Source organism: Nomascus leucogenys, chromosome 17, assembly GCF_006542625.1.
Source record: "Nomascus leucogenys isolate Asia chromosome 17, Asia_NLE_v1, whole genome shotgun sequence".
NCBI lineage: Eukaryota > Metazoa > Chordata > Mammalia > Primates > Hylobatidae > Nomascus > Nomascus leucogenys.
Window position 1 is genome coordinate 54,376,377 of NC_044397.1, and position 26,218 is coordinate 54,402,594.

The following is a 26,218-nucleotide window of genomic DNA, read 5'->3' on the forward strand; positions in this document are numbered from 1 at the left end:
GGGCATCGGGCTGCTGTCGCATGCCCCTTCAGGAGGGCTTCACATTGGAAACATGAGCGTGACGGACCTACTGAGGGCCAGAGGCCTCTGGGCATTCTGGGATGAGCAGGAAGCTGCACTTGACATCTAAGGCCTCTTCCATCCACAGTTTAAAATGGCATACATTAATGGGATATTTCCTATGGATATGAAATCTAATTTCATATGCACATATGTATGAGAGAGAACAATGTAATGAACATTTGGTGTACACTCCAACATGGTATATTTTGTTTCATTGTATACCCCACTTGCCCTCTACCTCAGCTGGTGTGTTTTGATGTTATCAATGTGCATTTAAAAGCATTTTGCTCATTTTTCTTCAAATGTTAGGGGTTGCTTTTTTTTTTTTTTTGGAGATGGAGTCTTGCTCTGTCACACAGGCTGGAGTGTAGTGGCGTGATCTTGGCTCACTACAACCTCCACCTCCCGGGTTCAAGCAATTCTCCTTCCTCAGCCTCCCAAGTAGCTGGGATTACAGGCGTGAGCCACCAAGCCCGGCTAATTTTTGTATTTTTAGTAGATACCGGGTTTTGCCATGTTGACCAGGCTGGTCTCGAACTCCTGACCTCAGGTGATCCACCTGTGTCGACTTCCCAAATTGGTAGGATTATAGGTGTGAGACACCATGCCTGGCCAGGGGTTGCTTTTTAATTATATTTTGTTTTGCAATTATGTAAAACATCCAACTGTTACATAGAGGTGTCCTCACTCTCTGTGCCCTGTGTGGCTGCATCCTGGCTTATTCAGCCGGGCCCCTAAAGGAAGAACGTTTGAGCCCCTTCTGCCCTGCCATTGTGAGGAACAGATCCCCGACACGTGGGCTTTTGCACCCATCCTTCCTTGCCTGCAGTTTTGATCCAGCAGTTCTGAGGCTTGGGGACTGCAATTGGAACACAGAAAGCATCTCATGGGGACCAAGCTCAGATAGACCTGGGCCGGTGTCCTGGCTCTCTTCCTCACTAGTTTTGTTGTCTTTTGACAGCTACATAATCTAGGTTTCAGTTTCATCTTCTGTAAAAGTGGAATAACAGCACCTCCCTTGTGAGCTATCATGAAAACTAGTTGGGACACTAAGAACCTACCACACTGCCAAACTCATGGTTAGCATTCCATCAACTTTAGTTATCTCCTGTCCTCATTTGAAATGGGGATCATACTCCTTATGCCAACTGTTTTTGTATAGGAATCATGTCAAAATATTTAGTAGTTGCCAAGAAAGTGTTCAATGACATAAAAATTGTGTCATTATCGGCAGCACAATCCAATAAAACCAGTCTGGCTGGTTCTCTCTCCCAGGCCTTGCTGGGCAGCCCTTGAACTTAACAGTCAGACTTGCTGGTGCTGACACCAGTGAGCTGGACAGCCACGCCTGGGAACTCTTCATCCTCCCAGGTACTAAAGCTTCAACTAAAAGCACTCAGGTGTGGGCTCCATAATTCCCCACCAAAGTGGGGACCTCTACCCACTGTGTGAGAAAAAAAAAGAGAACTTTTTTTCTGTTTTATTGTCTTCGTTCATAGCTCAAGCCCTTGCCAGTACTTTCCGGGACTCCTGAAATGTTCTTCTGATTTCCTTCCTCCAGCCTCCTGCTTTCCTTATCCACCCCCCATAAAGCTGCCAAAAGCAATTTGTGAAACATATCCCACTGACCATTTATCTTACTGCTTAAAACAATCCATTTGCTCCCTCCTTCTCACACGTGGGAGTGCGTGAGTGTGCGACCTCGTGGGCCCTCCCCAGGCCTCCTGGCCTGTGTGCTCTCGCTCACAGAAGCCTAGGGCTAGACAGTGTCGCTTGCACCTTTCCCCAGTGCAGTGTAGATAACAGGTGCTGTTGAGAGGTAGGACCTGCTCCCAGGGCCACCGTCGGCTTGCGGGGGGCTTCTGGTGAGCTGGGGGAAACGCCCCAACTCCACATACCACCACTTTGTAGTAATGAGAATGTGGCTGGCGACACCTCCATGTCTCCTAACACTGCGTTAGGGCCCCACTGATGTCAGTTCCACCCATCCTGGCATGGAGACGAGTCTCGTCCGTGCCTCACCTTGCCCAACTTACCTGCTGGACACTGACTTCTTTTTCCAGATGCAGCCCAGGGCTGCCACAGGTTCCGGTTCCCAGGCTCGTGGCAAGGTGGGTCTCACTGCCCCCGGGGCCCTGCCCTGCCTCCTACCAGGGGTTGCTGGTAGGGCGTGGGCAGTGAGGGAAGTACAACTTCTTCATTATTGCCCTCTTCATCCTTGTATCCCAGCACTCACTCCACAGCCACTGAGACTGCCCTGGGACCAACTCCCCGGCCCCTGGTTCATGCTTTAATACTGGCATGTCTTCACACACATCTGTCATGTAAATCACTTTGATTGTTTGCCCCAGACGTCCATGTGATGGTGACTACATGGCGAAGGTCACTGCCAGTGCCCTGTTGGTTCACAGGCATGGCGACTTGGCGTGTTGTGACTTCACAGTGCAGCCTTCTTGTGTGCTCTTGCTCGGCTGTCCTAACCAGGCCATTTTCCCTGAGGGTCTCAGACCCAGTCCTGAGTCGCAGGAGTCCTTTCCCATGGCTACCTCGCTGTGGAACTGTTAGTCCAGTCTTACTGACTTCCTCTCTTTAGCTTCTGACTCTGACATGGTTTCTTCTGGAAACTTCCTTTTCTGACCTTCTTGGCCAGGAGCTCCCTCCTCACTTTCCTGTCACCTCCTGGGGCTCCTTTGAAGAGTCTGCCCCTCCTCTGTCCCTGCCTGAGACATTGGGGTTCCCAGGTGTGCCCCTCTCCTGCACCTCTTCTTCTGCCTTGTGTTCTCGAGGATGTGGCCTCCTGGGGCTGGTCAGACTCCACTTTGGCTCTGTGCCCGGAGCCAGCCAGGGCTGCTGTGCGGTGAGTGCAGTGAGCCTGGCAGGAGCGCTGCCACAGGCCATGTTCTTCCTGCACCATCAGCACGGGCACACCCCTCTCCAGCTCCATCCCAGCCCCTCTCCCGAGTAGCTTTGGACTTGCCTGCCCAGAGGGTGCCTCACAGAACCTGGAACTTAGCGTTTCTCAGGCTGCCTTCTTTTTTTTTTTTTGAGACGGAGTTTCACTCTTGTTGCCCAGGTTGGAGTGCAGTGGCATGATCTTGGCCCACTGCAACCTCCACCTCCTGGGTTCAAGTGATTCTCTTGCTTCAGCCTCCCTAGTAAAGCAGATGCCACAACTCCCAGCTAATTTTTGTAGAAAGGGGGTTTCACGATGTTGGTCAAGGCTGGTTTCAAACTCCTGACCTCAGGTGATCCACCTACCTCGGCCTCTGAAAGTGCTGGGATTACAGGCGTGAGCCACCGCGCCTGGCCCCTCAGGCTGCCTTCTTTCGACACCTCCAGGGCCTGTACAACTGGGCTTGGTGCACAGGCCAGCCATCCTCCCTGTCAGGCATCACTTCAGATTCCTCCATTCCCTGGTGCGTCAACTCTCCACCAAACATCTCATCACACTGCTGTGTTCTTAGCTCAGACGAAATCACCATTGGTGTTTTGTGTTTTGCCGTAGCTTTTGACTAGTCTCACCTTCATTCATTCATTGCACAGATGTTTACTGTGAGCCTGCTACTCACCAGCATTTTATGCCCTGGGAACACAGCCATGAATACGACAGGTGAGGTCTCCCTGCAACTCTGATACATTATGTTGTAGTGGGGGAGATAGACAGTAAATAAAGTATAATTTCAGGAAGTGATACTGAGTTGGAAGAGAGTTGCAAGGGCTGCAGTTTTTTTACAGGCATGTACCACCATGCCCAGCCAAGGCCTGCCGTTTTGGATGGGCTGTCAGGAGAGCTTCTTTGAGGAGGTTTTGCTGTACATGTACGCCTCTCAGTGAAGATAGGAGTAAGCCATCTACTGTGTACAGCAGCATGTGCACATCTCCTGCGGTGGGGCTGAGCTTGGCGTGTGTGAGCAGCAGGAAGGCAGGCAGTGTGGCAGGAGTAGTGGGGCTCTGGAGAGAATGGCTGGAGTTGAAGCAGGTGAGATAGGCAATGGAGAAGGGGTGTGGAGGTTTATAAAGTTCATGAGATGCCCTCAGAAGGTTTTGGGGAAAGGCAGGATGTGATCTGAGCCTACCCTCCGTATCCCTCCAGAGAAGTCATGGCTAAATGCAAGTGCCCTGTTATTGCCCTGCCTGGAATCCACTGTGGGTTTCTGCCACCTCTGGGATAAGATCCAGGCTCTGCTGCTTGGTCCCTGCACCCTTTCCATGGCTGCCCTACTGCACACTGTCAGTCCCCTGCTGCAGCTTACCTGCAATCCCAGTTCTTCACACATGCCACAACCTTTCCCATCTTCTACTGTAGAGACTCTTCCTTCTGCTAGACATGTCCTTATCCCATTCGGCAACACGTAGCTCAACCAGTGCCTCAGAATTGTCCCCTCAGGCCACTGCCCTCTGCTCCATGAGCATTGTATATGAGCCTTTTATCATGGCACAAGCGTTGGTGTCTTGTGTGTTTGTTTATCTCTGTTTCCTACCAGTGATGGACTTGCATCAGGGAGGGATCCTGTCATCCTCATTTGTGGATGTTCAGAATCTATCCCAGATACTGACCCATGGAAGATAAATAGTAAATGTCTTTTGAGTGAATGAAAGAATAAATACAAATCATGTGATCTTTCTCCTTTTTTATTTTCAATGCAAACGTTACATATTATCCTGTTCTATAAATGAAATAGACAAGAGCCACTTCATAATTTATTTTAGATCTTTAAAAATAGTATATGGTCTTGATAGAGTGAGTGCCATCTTCCCCATGTGGTAGAGTTGTGCATGATCAGTAGCTACAACTCTAGAAAGATGATGGAGCAAGAGCAAAGAAAAATCCCTTTGGTTCCAGAAAATCTTCTGAAAAGAGGAAGGCTTATCAAGTCCTCAAAGCCACCTAGGCAAAGCAGGCACTTTAGGTGAAGAAGGAGCAGAGGAAAGGAAAAGAGCTCAGGTTAAACAACTGGAATCATTCCTATATGATTCCTGGTGGCAGAAACGTGACAAGATGCGTCTCAGGCAACTAGAAGTGAAACCTCATGCCTTGGAATTGCCAGGTAACATTCCCTGGCCTTTATTGTATGCATTGAAAGGATTAATGGCATGAGTTTACTGGTGCAGAGAACCATGGCAAGACTTCGCCTAAAGAAAATTTTTAGTGGTGTCTTTGTAAAAGTCACCCCCCAGAACCTAAAAATGCTGCGTATAGTGGAAACTTATGTGACCTGGGGATTTCCACATCTGAAGTCTGCCTGGGAACTCATTTTGAAATGTGGACGAGCCAAGGTCAAGAATAAGACCATCTCTCAGACAGACAACACAGTGATGAGGAGCACTGGGGGAGTTTTGGTGTCATTTGCTTGGAAGACCTCATTCATGAAATTGCCTTCCTGGGGAAGCATTTCCAGGAGATCTCATGGTTTTTGCGCCCTTTCCACCTCTCAGTGGCCCATCATGCTACCACAAATAGAGTGGGTTTCCTCAAGGAGATGGGCCCCACCTGGCTGTCGGGGTGAACACATCAATCAGCTCATCCACCAGCTGAACTAGACCCAGGTGAGGCAGGGCTGAAAACTGCCCTTGGGCAGACTTTTGATGGGCCATGCCTTGCCATTTAAAAGTGCTTTTTGCAATTACTAGTATTCCTACTAGTAACCTTGAGATTGGGTTACTCTTTTTTTTTTTTTGAGCTGGAGTCTCACTCTGTCTCCCAGGCTGGAGTGCAGTTGTGTGATCTCGGCTCCCTGCAACCTCCACCACCCAGGTGCAAGCGATTCTTCTGCCTCAGCCTCCCAAGTAGCTGGGATTACAGGCAACCGCCACTGCACCTGGCTAATTTTGTATTTTTAGTAGAGACAGGGTTTCACCATGTTGGTCAGGCTGGTCTTGAACTCCTGACCTCAAGTGATCCACCTGCCTGGGCCTCCCAAAGTGCTAGGATTACAGGCATGAGCCACCGCGCTTGGCCGAGATTGGGTTACTATTAAGGGTAACCTTGAGATTGGGAGGACAGTAGATGGAGACCTGCTGGGAGCGATGAATGCCTGATTAGGACATCAGGCTATGCATAGCCTAAGAGTTATAAACTTAAAGATGTTGAGTAACTAAAAACTGTATTGCTGTGGTCATTTAGATGGAAATGGGGAAGGAATAATATTAATAACTGATTTCAAAAAGGTCTTGAAGATATGAATCATTTATTTTGCTGAAGAAATCTTAACTCTTTTTGAAATTACTTTTTATTGCTATTGTTATTACTCTTAGGTGCCACACTGCAGTAAATTTTTATCAATGCAGTAGAAGCATGTGTTTCTGCTTTTTTGGGGAATTTTTATCACGTATGTTCAAAGAAGATTATTTCCTGCTTTATCTTCAAAAACTGAAAAGGAAGAGTCAAAGAAAAGACAGGAGGTTACGTTCATGGCAAGCACCTGTCATCACAGTCCAGCTCCAAGGAAAAATTCCAGTGTTTTCTACATTGGTGGCCGCCTCGTCTGAAATCAGCACATTCCATGGAGGAAGGAGTCCTGCTTTGTTGTGTCATCTGTCCTAGGGTTTAGTGTCGGTAAATGAGTAACTCTAGCATTTGTACAAGGCTCCCTAAGACTCCTGCAGCGATCAACCAAGCCCAGGGACATAATTGAATCTGGAGATTCCTGGGGCTTTGTTTTGAAAAAGACTTGAAATATACATAGGAAGAATGGCACAAAAATAAATGTTCACTTGTCTCTTAAAAAAAAGTATATGGTTTTAACCATTCATGGAAGAGTTATACACTTTTAAATAATAGCTTGTTCTTTTAATTTATTTAGGGTAGTCAGTTATAACTGTCTTCACTAAGTGTTGCTTCTAGTTATAAAAAAGTGTATTTTGAAAAGAGCTATCTTATTTCCAGGAAAGTAATTTAAAAATTAGCAAACAAGTACACTATATTACAGGTAAATAAATAATACATTTTCTTTGTTACAACAAATATACAGTGTCCTAAAGCTTAGCTTTAAAGTTTAATTTCATTAATCAAAACATTTTCTCATTGATTATCAACACCTAATTGCAGGTCTTATAGGAATAGACAGGGAAGATTTCATCAAAATCTGAGTGAACTTTTAGTGGTTTTGTTAATCTGTCTATTTTTCTAAAGATCAGATTATTTTACTAAATATTAAAATGGCTGTACTGTATAAATTCTTTCATATTTGGTGTGATTAATCCCAAATATTAGCAATATTTTTAGAAAACAATTTTAACTGAAATATATTTTATGTATACATCTTATAAAATTATATAAATTTATATATAGGTTTATCTATAAATATATGTAATCCCAGAATAAGTAACTTGGTCTCAAACGAAAGCATATTCAACCTAAACATTGAAGTATATAAGCCTACTTTTCTTATGCAGAATGAACCTTTGCATGTTGCTTAATGGTATTCTGGATATACCAAATTCCATGATTTATAAAATCGTGGTGGTGCTCGATACAGTTCAGTGTATGTGTCCACTGTGTTCTATTCCTCTACTTTGTTTAGATACGCTATTGTTTATCCTCAGTCAAGCCAAACCAGAAGAATGGCATATTTGACTGCAGTTTGGTCTCTGTATTTAATGACTTCTACTGAGTGGAGCCTTGGTGTGATGTAGGTTTTATTGAGGGGAGAAGCAACTGTTGGAAAACCATCTTTGCATTTTTTGTTTTTCGGCATGTTGTTAGGGACGTAATTCACTATTGTACACCATGTCTCCAGCATGAGGGCTGCGGGGCACTGGTTCTCTGGATCTGTCTTCTTTTATCTTGAGATGTGGGAGCTTTGAATCTGGCTTTGCATCTCATCTTTGCCATGACCACTAGGAAGCTCAGAGCCTCGTCTTGCTACTCTGGAATGCAGGCTATGCAACAACATATGTGACACTTCCACTGGACTGGTTTAGTTTCTGCTCTTCTGGGCTTCCTCATTCCCTGTTCAAGTCTTGTGCATATTTTATATAATATAATAAATGAGTAAGGAAAATTAGTAAAGGAATCCTTAACTCTGCTCTGGTGCTATATGTAAAATTCCATGTCTAAGAAGAGTGGAATTATTCACTTTAAGCAGTAAATCTGGGAAGCAGCTGTCAGACAGGAAATATTTTTTAGTAAAACAATATAGTGAGGTAATAAAACTTCTCATTAGAGCACCTGTCATCATTTAGCCAGTTGGTTACCTTCATCAAGTCTCACGGCTTCTCTGGGCTTTCATTTCCTCACTGGTGGTGGTAGTAACACTGGCCCTGCTTCTGCTTGGGCTCTGTGAAACCACGTGACGCTTGCAGGAGTGCCCTGGAGGCCCTACTAGGGCTATTGGGTGGATGTGGATCCCGGTAGTGGTGCTGCCCCCGGGCATCTTCCACGGTGCTTTTCCATGAGATCCAAACTCCTGAGTGAAAGCCCAGGCCCATGTGGGTGTGGTCATTGCCTCTTCGTTGTGTTCTGAAATTGGACACAGCCTGTGAGTTATTGTGTGCACTGAAAGCCCCAGCAGTGGGCCCTCCTGACACACAAAGACTTGCTTGTGGCCCTGGGAGTCAGCTTTCCAAAGAGCCTGAGAGTGGAATGGTGGGACCCGGGCTCCTGCAGGGAATTTCATGGCCTGATCTTTTGTGCCTCGGCTCCAGCCCTTTATTTAGTGTGCTACAGTATATATAGATTGAGAATGCTCATTTGTTCTTTGCCAGCTAAAGTACCCAGGGCAATATGACGAAGAGTCAATTTAAAGGACCGCTGTCTTGGGTGGGCCGTCTGGAAACACTCCCTCCTTTGTGCTTGGGCTTGATAGTGCAGCTGCTATGACAGTGTGACATGGAATCCAGGGTCTCAGCTGAGCCACACAGCGTTCCAGAACACATTTAAGAAATCCTTTAACCATGGGTGTGTTGGAACAAGGAGTAAAAATAGAGACCAAGCTTTTGGTGGAGAGAAGGCTACGTGCTGGCCCGGGTCCCCAGGACCCTGGTTGTGAGATCTGGCCTTGCCCGCAGGAGCTGGGCTTCTCAAACTCTGCACAGTCTAAGGGGCAAAGCAGGGGCTGGGCTGGAGTCTCATCGGTCAGCTGAGTGGCCGCGTCGAGTGGGGCAGCCTTCAGGGCCTGCGTTCCTCCTGCATCGTCACACCACCTTGATGTGAGGTCATCGGAACCTCCAGAGGTGACACCACTGAGTGTCTGGCTCACCGCAGCCCATGATTCATTGTGAGTCTCTGCTCTCTACCCTAAGCCCTGTGGAGCCCTTGTTTTTGCCAGGAGGAAGTGATCTCGGCAGAGAACTTTCCTAGTCGTGCCACTGGTCATTGCTAGAGTATGCTCAGTCCCCTTCTTTGTTCTCTTCCATGGATGAACCCAGGCCTGGCCAAACTTCTGAGCATGTTCCTCCAGCCTCTCAAATATGCAGACCCTCCCTCATGGGATGGACACGATGCGGGAATGAAAGGCAACTGGTCTCACTGCAAGTGAAGGAGGCCCTGGAGGATACTGTTCCACATTGTTTCTCTAGTTTGGTCCCTGATAATTTTATAAAGAGGAGATATAGGAAGGGCTGCATTGTGGTTGTTGATGAGTTTCCCAGAGAATGAATCTTAAGAGTCACACAATGGGTTGGATGTTACTGTCTCTGACAGTAACACTGATGACACTGCCCAGCAGTGTCTCGGGCAGCAGTTCCTCATTTTATCCTCGCAACGGCTGAAGGAGGTCGCTAGGATTATTCTTCTCTTAATTACATCATTTATTTTAAACGTTTGTTTATACGCAAGGGAAGCTTGCATATTCTACATAGCAGGGTCAGAAATAGTGTAAAGTATTCAGAGTGATAAAGGCTTCACATGGATCCTGTGATTTCGTGTTTAGTGTGACTTAGCTTTCAGAAATATATGTTTGGGTAGCAGCTTGAACTATCCACAATGTACTTTTTAATTAAGTGGGGAAGGATACATAGAGATTGAAGCATGGTGTAAGATGCAACTTTTTAAGTACTGTTAGAGCTTTTAAATAGTAATCAGCAACTGAGAAACCAATATGTCAGCCACATTTATTCAGCCGTTTGATAAGGTCTGAGGAAGATCACGAGAAAATGTAACACAGATTGAAATCAGCTGCCCAAGGGTTGGTGTTTTTCACCTTGTGCAGTCCCCTTCATGAGGTCAGATGGTGGCTGTGGAGCATATGAAAAAGCCGGTGTTCATAGAAATCAGTGCATCTTGGCTGCTGGACTCATAAAAACTCAGTAGGCCACTTTCTAGAGAATTCTAGGTAGTCAACCATTCTAGAATCTGAGAAGAGTGGTGGAGAGGATTGGGGGGCCACCTGTACCTCAAAGAAGATGGAAAAATGGGGGATGGAAAGAGAAGTAAGGAAGACAGATACCGGGGTATATGTGCATATTACGACGATGTTGTTTGAATGTTGGCCAATTTGTTTTGGTTTGGTTTAGCTCAGTTTTAGATTTGATGTTGAAGGTAGTTTTTGTTTGTCTATTTGTTGCAAGTGAATAGTGTGTTTTCCCTTATATACAAGTCTATATGCAGGACTCAATTTAGCACAAATAACACTTCTGTACCAGAAGGACTACAGTATAATCATTGGAGGTCATACGCCTCTCATCTTTCCATTTTCTTCTAAAACAGTTGGTCACAGTCTCACCTCATCTATGAACGTTACTTTATGTCAGCCATTAAAGTGAAAGGGAAGAATCATTATGAGCTGTCATGGAGTGATTTGTGTAATCATTGTCAATGAAGAGGGCACATGGAAATTGTTTATAGTATATCTTTTTGCAAGAAAGAAGAGAAAATAAGAATAAACACATATTTGCTTTCTTTTGACAAAGAAAACTCAAAAAGGAAGAATGAGGATGTGTGGGAATGAGGTATCCAACATAAAAACAGGAATTAGATTTCTTTGAATATGGCTTGGTTATATAATTTTGATTTTGAACTACACAAGTTTTTATATATTCAGAAACAGAATAGCATCAAAATTGAAAAAAGGAAATTTTAAAGTTGAAAAACAGAAACAAAGGAATCTGTCTAAAGTTGATAACACAACTGCCCAGAATAAAGACTTAATTCTGATAATTTTGAACAGATTTCTGACCATATATCTTTATTGGAACATATTTTAAGAACAAAAGAAATGGCAAAGAACTATTGAGATTTATCTGGTACAATTATAGTTGGTAATGGTGCTGTGTTGTAATTCTTAAATTATTTTGTAGGTATTGTAGGTGGTACAAAAAATAAAATATATTGATGTTACTGGGAATGGAAGTTCTAATTGTGGAAGAAGGGCTACAAGCAGTGTGAATTCTCTCATTCTCCTTTTCACTTTTTCTATAAATATAAATACAAAATAAATAGCAATGACACCTTTCCAATAGTTACACTAACTACAGTTTCCCACATGGATCCTTGGAGAAATGGCTGATTACAGATCTTGACAAGGTTGTGCCTGGGGCATCTTGTGCTAGAAAGCAAGAAGGTGTTAAAAGGCCTGTGGAGTATGTCAAAAAAAGAAACCCAGGAATAGGCTTGCAGGGCCTCCTGCTGGCAAGAATAATCGTATTAATAGATTATAATATATTAAATTAAAAGATTCAGGAGTCTGAAGTGTTATTCAAATAGAGAGAATGTCAGCTTAATAAATTCAGAAGAAATAATGCATTTTATATATTTATTTATTTATTGAGACGGAGTCTGTTGCCCAGACCGGAGTGCAGTGGCCCCATCTCGGCTTACTGTAACCTCCGCCTCCCGGGTTCAAGCAGTTCTCCTGCCTCAGCCTCTCGAGTAGCTGGGATCACAGGTGCCCGCCACCACACCCGGGTAATTTTTGTATTTTTTTAGTAGAGGCGGGGTTTCACCATGTTGGGCAGTCTGGTCTCGAGCTCCTGACTTCAGGTGATCTGCCCGCCTCAGCCTCCCAAAGTGCTGCGATTATAGGCGTGAACCACTGTGCCTGGCTAAAATTATGCATTTTAAAAATCATCATTTTGCAACCTTGACCTAGGCAAGAATCATGTTGGAGTGCTAAAATCACTGGGTGAAAGATTGTTGGAGAATTAGATATTTATACGTTCTCAAGTATTATCTCACAGATTACCTACCACTTATAAAAGGGAAAAAAATCCATTACAACGGAATAATCTAAAGGCCAGCTTCTTAACCTACTGCTTAAATTCAACCCCTCCTGCTGGGGACAACCTGATAATATGTGCCAATATTATACCCTGTGTAATGCTAGGAGAAATCACCTATACTCCTCTGTAGTGTTCTTGCCCCAAAAAGCTTTTAATCTGAATTATGAAGAAACGATTGAATGAATTGAGAGTATTCTTCAAAACAGCTGCAGTGAAGTCTCCTCACAGAACTCAGTGTCATGATCCTAAAAGTCATGTGGAAATTCAAGAGACCCAGAAGGGCTAAAACAATCTTGGCGGACTCATACTTCATGATTTCAAAACTTACTACAAAGCTACAGTAATTAAGAAAGTGTGGTACAGGCACAAGGATAGACTTAGGACAGTGGAGCAGAATGCAGAGTTCAGAAATACACCCTTAACTTACATTTATGGTCAGTTGATGATTTTCATCAAGAGTGCCAAGTTCATTCAGTGGGGGAAAGAATAGCCTTTTTAACAAATGGTGCTAGGACAACTGGACATTCACATGCAGAACAATAAAGTTGGACTCCTTATTTATACTATATACAAAAATTAACTTTAAATGGATTATAGATCAAAATATAAGAGCTAAAACAATAAAAGTCTTAGAAGAAAACACAGTAATCTTTATGATGTTGGGTTAGGCAAGGCCTTTTTAGAAATGACACCAAAAGTACATGGGACAAAAGAAAACACAGATAAATTGGACTTCATAAAAATTAAAGATACTTTTGTGCTTCAGAGAACACCATCAAGAAAGTGAAGACACCTATAGAATGGGATAAAATATTTGCAAATCATGTATCTCTTAAGGACTTGTATCCAAAATACTTGCAAATCATGTATCTCTTAAGGACTTGTATCCAAAATATTTGCAAATCATGTATCTCTCAAGGACTTGTATCCAAAATACTTGCAAATCATGTATCTCTTAAGGACTTGTATCCAAAATATTTGCAAATCATGTATCTCTCAAGGACTTGTATCCAAAATATGTGCAAATCATGTATCTCTTAAGGACTTGTATCCAAAATATTTGCAAATCATGTGTCTCTTAAGGACTTGTATCCAGAATGTGTTCTGAAGTTGTGAACTCTTACAACTCAACTTTAAATAGACAAATAACCCAATTGGAAAATGGTCAAAGTATTTCTGCAGACATTTCTCCAAAAAAGATATCCAAATGACCAATAAACTCATGAAAAGATGTTTAATATCATTAGTTATTAGGTAAATCCGAGTCAAAAACACTGAGATACCACTTCAAACCCACTAGGATGGCTGTAATCAAAGACGGTAACAAGCATTGGCAAGGATATGGAGAAACTGAAACCCTCATCCATTGCTTATGGAAATGGTGCAATGGTGCAGTCACTTTGAAGAACAGTTTGGCAGCTTCTCAAAATGTTAAACATGACTTCTATCATATGACACAGGAATTTCACTCCTCAGTGGAATAATATGAAAACATATGTCCGCACAAAAACTTGTACATAAATGTTAATGGTAGCATTGCTTATAATGAAAAAATGGAAATAACTAAAATGTCTATCAGCTGCTGAATGGATAAATAAAATGTGATATATTCATACAATTATTAGGTAGCAATAAAAGCAATGAAGTACTGACACATGGATGAATCTTCAAAACATTAGGCTAAGTGAAAGAAGCCAGTCACAGAGCATACGTATTGTATGATTTCACTTATGTGAAATGTCCAGAACAGGCAAATCCATAGAGATGCAAAGTATTAATACTGGATCAGTGGTTGTCTAGGGCTGGGGAGATTGGAAGAAAAAAAGGGAGTGACTTCTAATGCTAATGGGTTTGGGATTTCCTTTGGAGCTGATAAAAAGAGTCTAAAATTGTGGTGATGGTCCCGCAACTCAGTGAATATATGAAAAACATGTACAATATATTGAATTGTACAATGTAAATGGGCAAATTATATGGTGTGTGAATTATATCTCAATAAGGCTGTTTTTAAAAAGCCAATGTCATGAAAAACAAAACAAAAGCACAGGGGAGAGTGTTCTAAAGAGATCTAACAATGAAATGCAGTACTTGAACCTTGATTGTATCCTGGATTGAAAAAAAGAGCTGTAAAAGATCACATAAGGACATTGAGGAAGTTTGTGTTTGAATTATATGTGGGATCCTATTTTGTGTTATGGGAAACTGCTGGTGAGAGAGGATTCTGTGCCCTTGTTTCAGGACGCTGCCAGCTATACAAAGGTGTGACAACTTAAACCACCCATGTGTGATCATTCTCAAATGACCTCTGCCGAATGACTCACACAAAGCTGCTCCTAGCTTACGAAAGTTTAGGTTCACTTAGAATTTATTTCTAACACTAGTTATATCAAGATTTTAACAAGATTCTAACACTAGTTATATCAAGATCCTTGAAGGTAGGGATCATATCTCCAAGTTATATTGCATTCTCTATCCTTCATAGATTACTGCCTGGCATGGACATCATCTTTAACTGTACTGTCCCCACTGCATACCCAGATCGCAGTACCAGACATATGGTGTACACTCAACCAATATCTGTCAGATTGAACACACAATGATGAGACGCAACTGAAATTTTCAAGCCTAAAAAAATGTTGAAAGATTGGTACAATGAACTACCCTCAAACTACTCCATGATCCATTTTCCCTTTCTATGCATACTTGCATGTGTATATACACACACACACACACACACACACACACCATTTTTGCTTTCTGAATTATTTGAAAGTTGCTGAAAAAACAGTACTGCACTCTAAAGTCCTTTAGCACATGTCTCCTAAGAGTAAGAGCAGTCTCCACGTAAGCTCAATACCTTTATCACAGCTAAGAAAATAGCACACAATACCTTAGTTATTTTATTTTAATGAAACTTAGAGGTATGTTTATTGGTCAGTTCTTTGATGTGGCCGAGGCCCCTCTTTTTCGTGTGGGCAGAGCTGCTGTATCAGTCTTTTGGGCTTTCCAGCATAAGGGTTCCCAGTCAAGGGAGCAAGAGGGGCCGAAATCCAGCCCATCTCCACGCAGCAAGCCGTGCATCCATAGCTTTGTGTGTGAAGGACTGCCACCTTTCTTCAGCTTACATTCAGCTTACATAATACCTTAGTTATTTTATTTATGATGGCTTAGTCATATGGGTCCAACGTTTAAGGTTCAAGGACAACTTTGTAAACCATTTTAGTAATATATGAACTAAAAATTTCAGTTTGTTTTTTAGAAGTACCTAGACAATAAAAGATACTTGCACAAAATTTGAGAAGTAAATGCCTCTGTATTTTTATAATTCCTCCCACTCTGTCATTTTCAGTTTTCTTGCCCACACTCAATTAAATAATATTTTTTAAAGATAAAGATAGCCTTTATAAAATTTATCCACAGCATTTTACAAAGTTTTCTTGGAACCATCAACTATTTTTATTTTCAAACTTTAATTTCATCAGTTTACATAATATTTAATTACATTTTATAATTATAATAGCATAGTCAACTGGCAGTAATAAATTGGTGAGCAAGACTTCTGTGCTTTGGGAATTGTAAAGGCCGCCTTGTAGGATGAGTTCTCTGAGTGTGTACCAGTCACTTTCTGGCTGCAAGGCTGTTTGGTGTGGGGTGGACACAGGCCCATCAGAAAGAGGACAGAGCCGTGATTACCAGGCTGGCCAGCTGGTGGAGGTTTGTCAAGGGAATGTCTACTCTGTATTTTCTTTTTCTTTTTTTTGAAATGTAGTCTCACTGTGTTGCCCAGGCTGGAGCGCAGTGGCGCGATCTTGGCTTACTGTAACCTCCGCCTCCCGGGTTCTAGTAATTCTCCTGCCTCAGCCTCCTCAGTAGCTGGGATTACAAGCATGTGCCACTGCACCCAGCTAATTTTTGTATTTTTGGTAGAGACAGGGTTTCCCCACATTGGCTAGGCTGGTCTCGAACTCCTGGCCTCAAACGATCTGCCCGCCTCAGCCTCTCAAAGTGCTGGGATTACAGGTGTTTGAAAAATGTTCTTCTTCAAGCCAGTTCCTCGTGCAGTTTTCACAGCCAGCTCTGCAGAGGGTTTGAATGTGAGCCTCTGCCCCCAGTTTAGCTCCTGGCAGCATTGTCTGGTAATCCAGTTGTTATTCTGATCAACAAAAGAATTGTAGGGTGGTGAAAGTGGAAAAATAAAGCTTTTATTGAGGAGCAAAAGTAAAAGGAAGGTGTCAAGTAGGAACAAAGGTGATTACAAAGAAATGTGGGTATTCTCTGCTTCGAGAAGAGAAGTTACAAAATTTATTATGTTAATAAAATGTAATTAGAAGGAGTGACATTGGAATCTTTCCTTGTCTAATCTATCTTTGAAGGATTTAAGAAGACATGTCCATTTCTGGATTCCATGCTCTGCCCTCATCTCAAACATGACTCACCCTGTGAGAATGGTTTCATGCTCACCTTTCCAGGCACATGTCCTGTGGGAAGGATGATGAGAGATTTCCAGGAATGTTTCATGCTTAGGGTTAAGCAGTAGGTTTTCTGTGTCTGTTTGTTGCGTTCACCTCATTGCCTTCCCTTTCAAAGATTCTGTTTTGGGGTTGCACGTCCTCATGTCACCCAGTGGATAGTTCCCTGGATGGGGGCCCCCTCACTCACCACAGGTCACAAATAGCCTTGCCTTGAACACCATTCATCTGGATCCGATACACAGGAGTTCTGAGAGACAAGAGATTCACAAATGGGTTCAAAAGTTCCATCATTTAAACATATTTAATAGGTATATATGCAGACTTGGCTAAATAAATTATACTATGTCTATTTTAGAAAAAGATATGTTCAGAATGGGTCTTAACCTGGTTTATCTCAGTATCTCTTCCAAATCTTAATTACATAATGGGCTTAGAAAAAGTAAATTTTTGTTCAGATGATAAAGATTGTAAAGTTATCCCTGAATAAATTTGTATCTGAGGTACTTCTTTAGCTTTGGGGATGACTGAATAATTTTCTCCTTAAAAATTTAATCACTAGGCAACGTTGTGCCTATGCCCATTATTCTGTCTGAGGCATCTTTCATTTTTATTTTTTAAAATTTTGTTGTTAAAATACATTTCCTAGTTCTTTTAAATTAAAACAATTTGTATTTAGATATTTACAAAGACTGGGTAGATTGAGGAGTGTTAAAACTGATATAAACAAAAGACATTTTGTGCCATTAGAAAATAATCTCCAAAGAATCGTTTGTGTCCTATTTGTAAAATGGGGAGTAATTTACCACTTGTGTAATTTACATGCACTCAAAATACACATTTTTAGACCCCTACCCTCCATCTTGTACCATCAAACTGAATGTGAGGTTGAATAACAAGAGCCAATGGATCGTCTGACAGTTTTTTTCAGGGGGCTGGCCGTGGTTCCTGAGGTCTTCTGAAGTGTCTTGCTGGTGTCTCCTTGAGGAACTGCAAAGCCCATGGTTGTGACATTTTGCTGTTCTTCTCTTCCCTTCCAATTAAGTGTAGTCTTCCCCATAAAATCATATATCTTATTTCATATTCTAAAGCAACGGGATAGAGCAATATTATTTTATATGTAAGTTTTATGACATGAATCATTTCATAACCACAGATGCACAGTAGGAGGAGAATTCTTTATATTAAACTCATATATTTTGTGCCTCAAAGTGGTAGACTCTGTGTTACAATTTTGTGTGCAAAGCCTGTTTTGCTCTGTTGCCTGGGCTTGAGTGTAGTGGCGTGATCTCGGCTCACTGCAGCCTCCCCCTCCCTGACTCAGACGATTCTCCCACCTCAGCCTCCCGAGTAGCTGGGATTATAGGCATGTACCACCATGCCCAGCTAACTTTTGTATTTTTAGTAGAGACGGGGGTTTCACCATGTTGGCCAGGCTGGTCTTGAACTCCTGACCTCAAATGATCCACCACCTCGGCCTCCCAAAGTGCGGGGATTACAGTGCTGGAATTACAGACATGAGCCATTGCACCTGGCCTTGTGTTTGTTTGTTTGTTTATTTTTAACTTAGATAGAATAACCCTTCGGGGTCTTCTTTCAGCAGTATCTTTCAGCAGTAACTCAGCTGATCGGTCTGCCTTAGGATAATTTCAATAGGGTTGAATATGGCAAGAACCAACCTGGCCACTGTTTGCTGGAGTGATGCAGACCTTCTAAAGATCACTTTGAATAGGTGGAGGAGAAAGACTCCCCACCCCCTGCCATGAATGCCTTTATGTTATGGGAGATGGGAGCAAGCTTCAGCCATGAGATGCTTCCATAGTCACCTTGTCCCTACCTGTCCAGTGTCTACCTTTGTATACGTTCTTCAAAAGAAAAATAAAGCCACCATCTCCCCCATTCATCCAACCAGTTGTCTTGAAGTCTAAGATTTTAAAAATTCCTATTTCCTTTCCAATTTTCAACCCTTCCAGGGAATTGTTATTTATATCTTGCTAGCAGGAACCTCAGGAGATCCTGTCCGAAAGACTGGTTCTGATAGTTGAGAGGGAACAGAAAACATGATCCCACTGGCTGTGGGTAACATGAAGAGACAGCACCACCGAGAAAGCAGAGTGGCCCCGAAAGAAGAGAGACTCCAAGCTCATGGTGGTTGTTAGGGCCAATCCTAGTTGGGAGTCATTTGGGAGTCTTCTCCGTGGATGGCCTCCAGCCTTTAAGGTGCAAGGCCTGTGACTTAACGTGGCGGATGGGAGGCAGAAAGGAGCTGAGGCTTCTGCCTCGGGCATGGAAGGGTGCGCGGTCACCACAAGATTCTGGTGATGACCACGGGTATCCGCTGGTTTTGTGAGGCACTGAGTCCTGCAGGCCCGCACTGCTTGGTGTTTGCAGAGAGGCTGCATCTGTGTTGGCTATGGTGACTTATTGGGGCGTGCTGGGCTCTAATGCTTAGGACTTGGCAGGGAGAGGGGTCCACCCTGGGCTATTTTGGGAACACACTCTAATTTTTCTTTGAATCGTTCAATGTAGTCATTTATTTTTCATGTAGTTTAAAAATAATTAAAAATGTAAATGAGTCATCTGCACAAAAAAAGCCCATTTGTTCTTGCCAAACTTTGGAAGAAGTCTGCAAGTATGACAATCTGTGTAACTGATAGAATCTACAAATCAAGGACATCATAGAATTGCAACCACAATAACTCTTTCTTCATAAACATTATAATGCTTCATTAATCAGCGTTTCTGCATTTTATTTGAATGAGGGAGAAGTTATATTGCCCAGATCTAATAGCATGGCTGTGCTACACTGTACGGTGTGCAGGCAGGGTTCTCTCTCCACCCCATGGAGGCTGACAGCCGGACCAGCAGGGATGTTGGGGCTGGGACGAGGTCAGGGCTGGGCTGTGTGCCAGGGGAGAATTTTCTCCTGGAGCTTTGGAGAGTGAGCCATGATTGGAAGTGGGATGAGAGGATGGGCAGGAAGCTCAGGGGAGGGGAATTGCTTGGTGCATGTGTCCTGCTGACAACAAACAGCATTTACCATGGGCTTCTGAGCTGTCAGGGACAGAGGAGGTGGCCCCTGCTGATGGAGATGGAGGTCCTGCCTGGATAGACTTGCTGCAGGCCATTTGTCTCCCTGGTCCAAATTATACAAGAAAATGCCATCTTCTTCATAGAGTCTTTTGTCTTTTTATTTCAAGTAGGAAACTTAGATACTTGCTTTTCTGCATTAAGGCTGGATATTTATTTTTTTAGTTTTAAATTCATGGAGTGATAAAAAGAAGTGTGAAATATTTTCTAAATGCTACTAGATATTTTTAGGCCTTTCTGCTTAAAAATAAATGACACATGCATACCACATGGTATAATTCATAGATATCTTCTTTGCATTTGCAGAGATCTTTGCCATAATGAAAACGAAGTCTTTGGATAATATATTATTTTTGCTAAAATCATTTCCTCACAAAATTTCAAGTTACTCTGCAGGCAGGATTTGTCCCTTACCTAACTTTGTTTTGCATAATTTAATAATGTCAATAAGAAAACTTTAAAAGTGCCCCAGTGTTTGAATAGTGCCGTATGGTTTGTGAGGTGCCTTTTGCTTATTTCACATCACTTAATCCCAGGCTTGCTTTTAGCTAAACAGTTGTGTCTATCTTATTGCCCCTCTAGAACCTCCCTGAGATCTGAGACCATACACTGTACTATCATTTATGTTATAGACTCCCTAGGAAATACCCTGTAAATGGTCCTGATACATGTTTGCAGAATGAATGAAACTGTATTTCTAATTTTATATTTTTTGTATATCATTTCTTCTATGGATGTAATTCATTCATTGGACAGATACCTGTTGAGCTCACACTTCAGCAAGCTGCTGTTAGCTACTGTGGTGGTTGAGACAGAATTGTCCAATCCAAGGGAGGAAGGGAATCAGTACAAATGTTGTAGAGCTGTGGAGAAAGTGTTTAGTACCACAGAATTGGAATCTTAATTTAGGGTTTGCAGAAAATACTTCTAATTTCAGCAGGAATGAGTAAGGATGAGGAGAAAGTGAAGATGAAAGAGTATGGGCTGGGTTTTAGAAGGGGCTGGTGTTTGTTGGACTTTGAAGGCATTCCAGGTAGAAGAACAGCATCCACAAGACTCTGGAGATGTGAAAGCAGGAGTTTCAGGGAGCTGTGGACTTGCAGGGGAAGGGCGTGTGGGAGGCAGGGAGGGTCATCATGGGAAGAGGCAACTGATCAGGTCTGTTAGAGTGTGGAGGAAGCCTGGCTGTAAAAGCACGGGTTTCAGAAGCTATGAGGAAATTGGGACATTGGGTGTAGGGCTACTCTTTGGAAGGGTTTCCTCTTTTGAATGGAAGGAGGTGTGGAAAGAGGAAGGAAAGAACAGTCTCAGCTAGTGAGCCAAGATGGGGAGAGACTAAAGATAGGAGAGCAGAGAAAAAAGTGGGTGAAGCCTTAGAAGAGATGTGAGCTTAGCCCTTTCCTGGAACCGGGTTCCTTGCAGGAACTCCCTGGGGTCTCTGTGGACAGAGGCGTGGTGAAGGTGGAGCCCAGGACAGGAACATGTTGGGCGAGGTCTTCTGGGACTTGGAATGGCTGCAGCAATGATATAATGGGGCTGAGAGCAGTGAGCAGGAACATCTACCTGAGGGCCTTGTTGGGGTCACCACACGTGACTTTGTGGGGAGGGCCCGTTCCCTCTGGCAGTGTCTTGCAGCCTGGGGGAAAGTTGAGGCACTTAGGGATTGGAACTGGAGCATGCTGTGGGTGAGAGTGAGTGGCCGTAGGAGAGGCTGGGCCCCATGAGACCCTGTCGGTTTGGTGTGAAATGGAGGAAGTACCTCTGTATTGTCAAATAGCAGCATCCACACAACTCTCTATCTGTGGCCAGAATATAGAGTTCCCTAATTGAAGGTTTTGGACATGTGAGTGGCCATTACAGCAGCCTGGCAAAGAAGGCCGTGTGATTGAACAACTCAAGAAACCATGAAGTATTTGAAAAGTCAGTGTTTCTGTTTATGCCTTGGTGGATGACAGCAGGTATATAGGAAGGAGGACAGCAAATACCTACTACAGTCATGGGGCACCGGGGCGTGCTGGTCCAGGCGTCTGTAGAGGACTTAGACATTCTCCTTGGAGTGCGGCTTATTCTTGTGTTTCCATTTTGCGCTGGAACACTGTATGCAGCCTCAGTTCTCATTGGCAGGTTGTGCACTGGGTTTTATCCCAGAGCCTTGAGGGTGGGAGCTGAGCACACGTGTGTGTGCAGAAAACTGTGCTGGAGAGGAGGGCGTGGGCAGAGCCATCTTGCAGGGACCAATATGGGGAAAGCATTTTCACACGACGGTTTATCTTTCCTTAGCTGATACATTTTTTAATTTTTAATTTTGAAGATTCACAGGAGGTTGGAAAGCTGGCACAGAGGTCCTGGTACCTCCCCAGTTTCTCCATGGTTGTGTCGTCTGTAGTATAGGACAATACCCAAACCAAGAAGAGGACACTGGCACGGGTGCCTGCCACGTGCACGTCCTCACACCTGGAGGTCCATGCAGGCCAGACATGGCACCGCTCCTTCACCCCAAGACCTCCCTCTACCCCCTTTCAGGCACAGCCACCTCCTCCTGCCGTCCCCAACTCCGGCAATCACCAGCCTGTTCTCCATTGCTATGATTTTTGTCATTTTGAGGATTTTATATCAGTAGGATCATACTGTATGTGACCTTCCAAGACTTTGCTTTTTTTCACCCAGCGTAACGTTCTTGGGCTCCACCCAGCTTGCTGTGTTGCCTCCTTTTTCCTGCTGAGGGCTAGCCCGTGGTACGGGTACACCAGAGTTTAACTGTTCATCATGATCCCCACACCATGTTTTCATAGATATATACAAGATATACCTTAGCTCATTTTTAATTGTGTGGTGAGTATATAATTTTACATTTCCAGTAGATCCCATAGTATCAGAAGGTATTGAGTGCTTTGCAGTATCCCATGAGGGCAGTGACATCACCGTCACCCCTGTGTCACCACTGGAACCGGAGGTACAGAGGGGTGAGGTGATTCGCACATAAGGGGGACAGGGAGTCACACCCGAGCGTCAGCTTCAGCACTTCTGCTCCCCACACACAGCTGCCTTCACATCAGTGCAACGAGGCCACAACATCTTTTCAGCTTCATGGAATGGCGTCCAGAATAGCCCCCACCTCAGCACATTGGCTTAAACGCGTTCTCTTACATCAGTTCATGCCATGTTTTGCCCATCCATCCTTAGTGGGACCAACGGGACTGGCTCACTCATCCAAGCAGTGCCACCAAGGCGAGTTTAACAAGCGCAGAAAATTGGTCTGGTCCCAGCTCCGTGTCCCTTCATACCTGATTATTCCCTCCTGGGTGCCTGGTGACCTTGGGCAGCTTCCCAAGGGAGCACCCAGCCCTTCTTCTTTGGGGCCTGGACTTCCCTTGGTAGTGGTTACCCTGCGCTTTCCTCTGTGTCAGGTACCTTGTTGGATGAACCAGCTGTGCGGAGGCGATAATGATGGCATTGGACAGGGCCTCCCAGAGAGGAAGCACCTGGGCGAGTGGGCCTCTTCCTCCCAGGAGTCGGGTTCAGCTCTGTCTCCAGCTCTTCCAGGGCCCAGTTCTCAGAACAGAGCAGATGGTGGGTATCTAGCTGTGTTCAGATCCTAAGTTAACAGTTTCTGTTTGTGGATCTTATGAACCTGAAGATCATAACATTCAACAACATCAAGTAGGTGACCTCAGAGATCAAAGAGTCAATTTATGGGTGAGGAATTGGAGTACAGCAGGGTCGGTGGACAGCTCAGGTTGATGACACTCTGGAACTTTCTGGCACCTTTTTATACTGTACAACGTGGAGCTGAGTCCAGCCAGGACAGCCTGTGGTACCAGCAGAGGGTGTCCAGGTTCCTGTGTCTTGAACAAAGAATTGGACAAAATGCACAAAGAAAGCAAGGAAAGAATGAAGCAATGAAAGCAGAGATTTATCAAAAATCAAAGTACATTCCACAGGGTGGGAGTGCACCCGGGCAAGCAGCTGAAGAGCCTGGTTACAGAATTTTCTGGGCTTTAAATACCCTCTAAAGATTTCCCATTGGTTACTTGGCATACACCCTATGTAAATGAAGTAGTGGCCCACAATCAGTCCGATTGGTTGTGGGAGGGGACCAATCAGAGGCTGAAGCGAAGTTATAAAGTTACACCCTATGCAAACTTCTGATTGATTGCAGAAAGTGACCAATCAGAAGCTGAAGTGAAGTTACAAAGTTATATACTCTTATGCACATGAAGACTTGGCCTGAGACCAGACTGGTTTGAGAGGGGACCAATCAGGTGCTTTCAGTTTTTCATCTGTATGCAGAAAAGGGGAGTAGCCTCTGGTCTTTTTGTTACTTGGGAGTGCAAAGTTAGGGTTTTCCTTTTGATTTAGGTCTAGGAAGTCAGCGTGAATTGGCCTTAGGGTCCCTGTCTCCAGACATTACTCTCCTGCCTCACCTGTGTTATCTTATCCCATGTGAGAGGACTCCTCCCTGAAGGACCCCTAGCACTTCTCTGCAGGATGGACCTTGTGAGCAGCTGAGGAATGAGGATCATGAGTCTGGAAAAGGCTTTGTTACCTTTTTAAAACCATGTGAAGTGAGGAAATACTGACACACAGCAGTGTTTGGCTGCCAGAGTTGTCAGCCTCCATTTCTCCTTGCCATATGTGTTCGTTTGTCACATGTACAGACTTCCATTTCATCAAACTGCTCTTCCAATGACAATGACTTTTATTTTTTTTTTTAAATATGAGATTAACTTGTTTCTCTTCCTCTGGAGCAGGAGCTACATCACTAAAATGTTAATGGGTGATCATGGGAATGGCCAAGGAGCATTGGTTTCTTAATGGGATCTGCACAGGGGAGCACCCAGGCCTTCTGAGAGGACCAGCTGTGCCCAGCACTGAGTGCCTGTGGGGAGACATGTTCTCACTGGCATTTGGTTCATTTATGTTCTGAAATGAGTTTAGACACTGAATTGTTGTCATGAATAACATGCAAAATAGTGTGTATTGGGCTGCAAATACAGACATACTAAGTATCAGTTAGTAAAAGAATGTTTAAAAGTTTGCGTGTAATCTTTTGTTATTGGAGGGACACGTTGAGACTTCATTGAAGCATTTTCCACATTGTGATCAAAACTGGAATTTGCTCTCTCTAATAATCCTTAAAAAACAGGAGATGGTGCAGGACCAAGGTGCTGTGCCCACTCGTGTTCGTTTACTTAGCCTGAACACCAGCGGGGTTACCAGGTCCTATTCTGGGGCAGGGAAAGGCTGGATCAGATACAGCCCTGCCTTTAAGGCACTCACTGCCTGGAAGTGGGTGGGTGGCAAGGCCCACTGCTCACCAGTCACCATCAGGACCTCTGGGATAGGCTGTGCTAGGCTAGGAACTGTTGAACAGCCAGCTCTCCGAGGAAAGGGTGGTCATGTAAATTTCACTTATAAAAAGGATGTGTAGTACATAATTTAAAATAATAATAGGCTGGGCACGGTGGTTCATGCCTGTAATCTCAGCATTTTGGGAGGCCGAAGTGGGTAGATCACCTGAGGTCAGGAGTTCAAGACCAGCCTGGCCAACATGCTGAAACCCCATATTACTTAAACTACAAAAAGTTAGCCTGGAGTGATGGTGTATGCCTGTAATCCCAGCTACTCAGGAGGCTGAGGCAGGAGAATCGCTTGAACCTAGGAAGTGGAGGTTGTAGTGAGCCGAGATCGCGCCACTGCACTCCAGCCTGGGCAACAAGAGTCAAACTCTGTCTCAAAAAAATAAAATAAAATAAAAATATGTTCAGTACTCTTTAATGCAATTTCCGTAGAGCCAGCTGCTGATCACAGATGCTTTTGTTCACTTGAGCCGCACTCAAGTCCATGGCCATGTTGTGGCTGCACTGATGAAAGAGCTCAGTTCTGACATGAATGTTAATGGATATTTTCACTTACAATGAGTAAAGCAAAGTGAGAAAGCGAATGTTGGAATGTCCTCTTTCCTTCAGTGATGTGAGACTTTGCTGACCTGGATTAAGTGTATGAATACTCAACAGTGTTTCCTTAAATAATTATGTGATTCACAATGTGGAAGCGACAGGCAGGACTACTTGTGAGTGTGATCTGCATTGTCAAGATTTCCTCGTCACCATCCTAGGTCTTAGACCAAGGGTTGGCAAGCTGTGGTCAACAGGCCAGATCCTGTTTTGGTACAGCCTGCAATCTAAGAGTGGTTCTTACATGTTTAAAGGTATTAAAAAAAAAATAAACAGGAAAATAATATTTTGTAATATATAAAAAAATTATATGAGATTCACAATTGTGTCCATAAGTGAGATTGTATTGGAACACAGCCAAGTTCATTCATTTATATATTGCTTTTTTGCCACAGTGGCTAAGCCGAGTAGCTGTGACAGAGATCATATGGCCCACAAAGCCTAAAATGTTTACTGCGTAGCGATTTATGGAAAATGTTG

General features: G+C 43.6%; 1 protein-coding gene and 1 pseudogene across 5 annotated transcripts in view; both read left to right on the forward strand.

Moving 5' to 3' along the window:
* COBL (cordon-bleu WH2 repeat protein) overlaps window positions 1-26,218 on the forward strand; it is a 307,991-nt gene that overhangs the window by 51,161 nt on the left and 230,612 nt on the right. The window lies entirely within an intron of this gene.
* Window positions 4,867-5,434, forward strand: LOC100586871 (annotated as a pseudogene).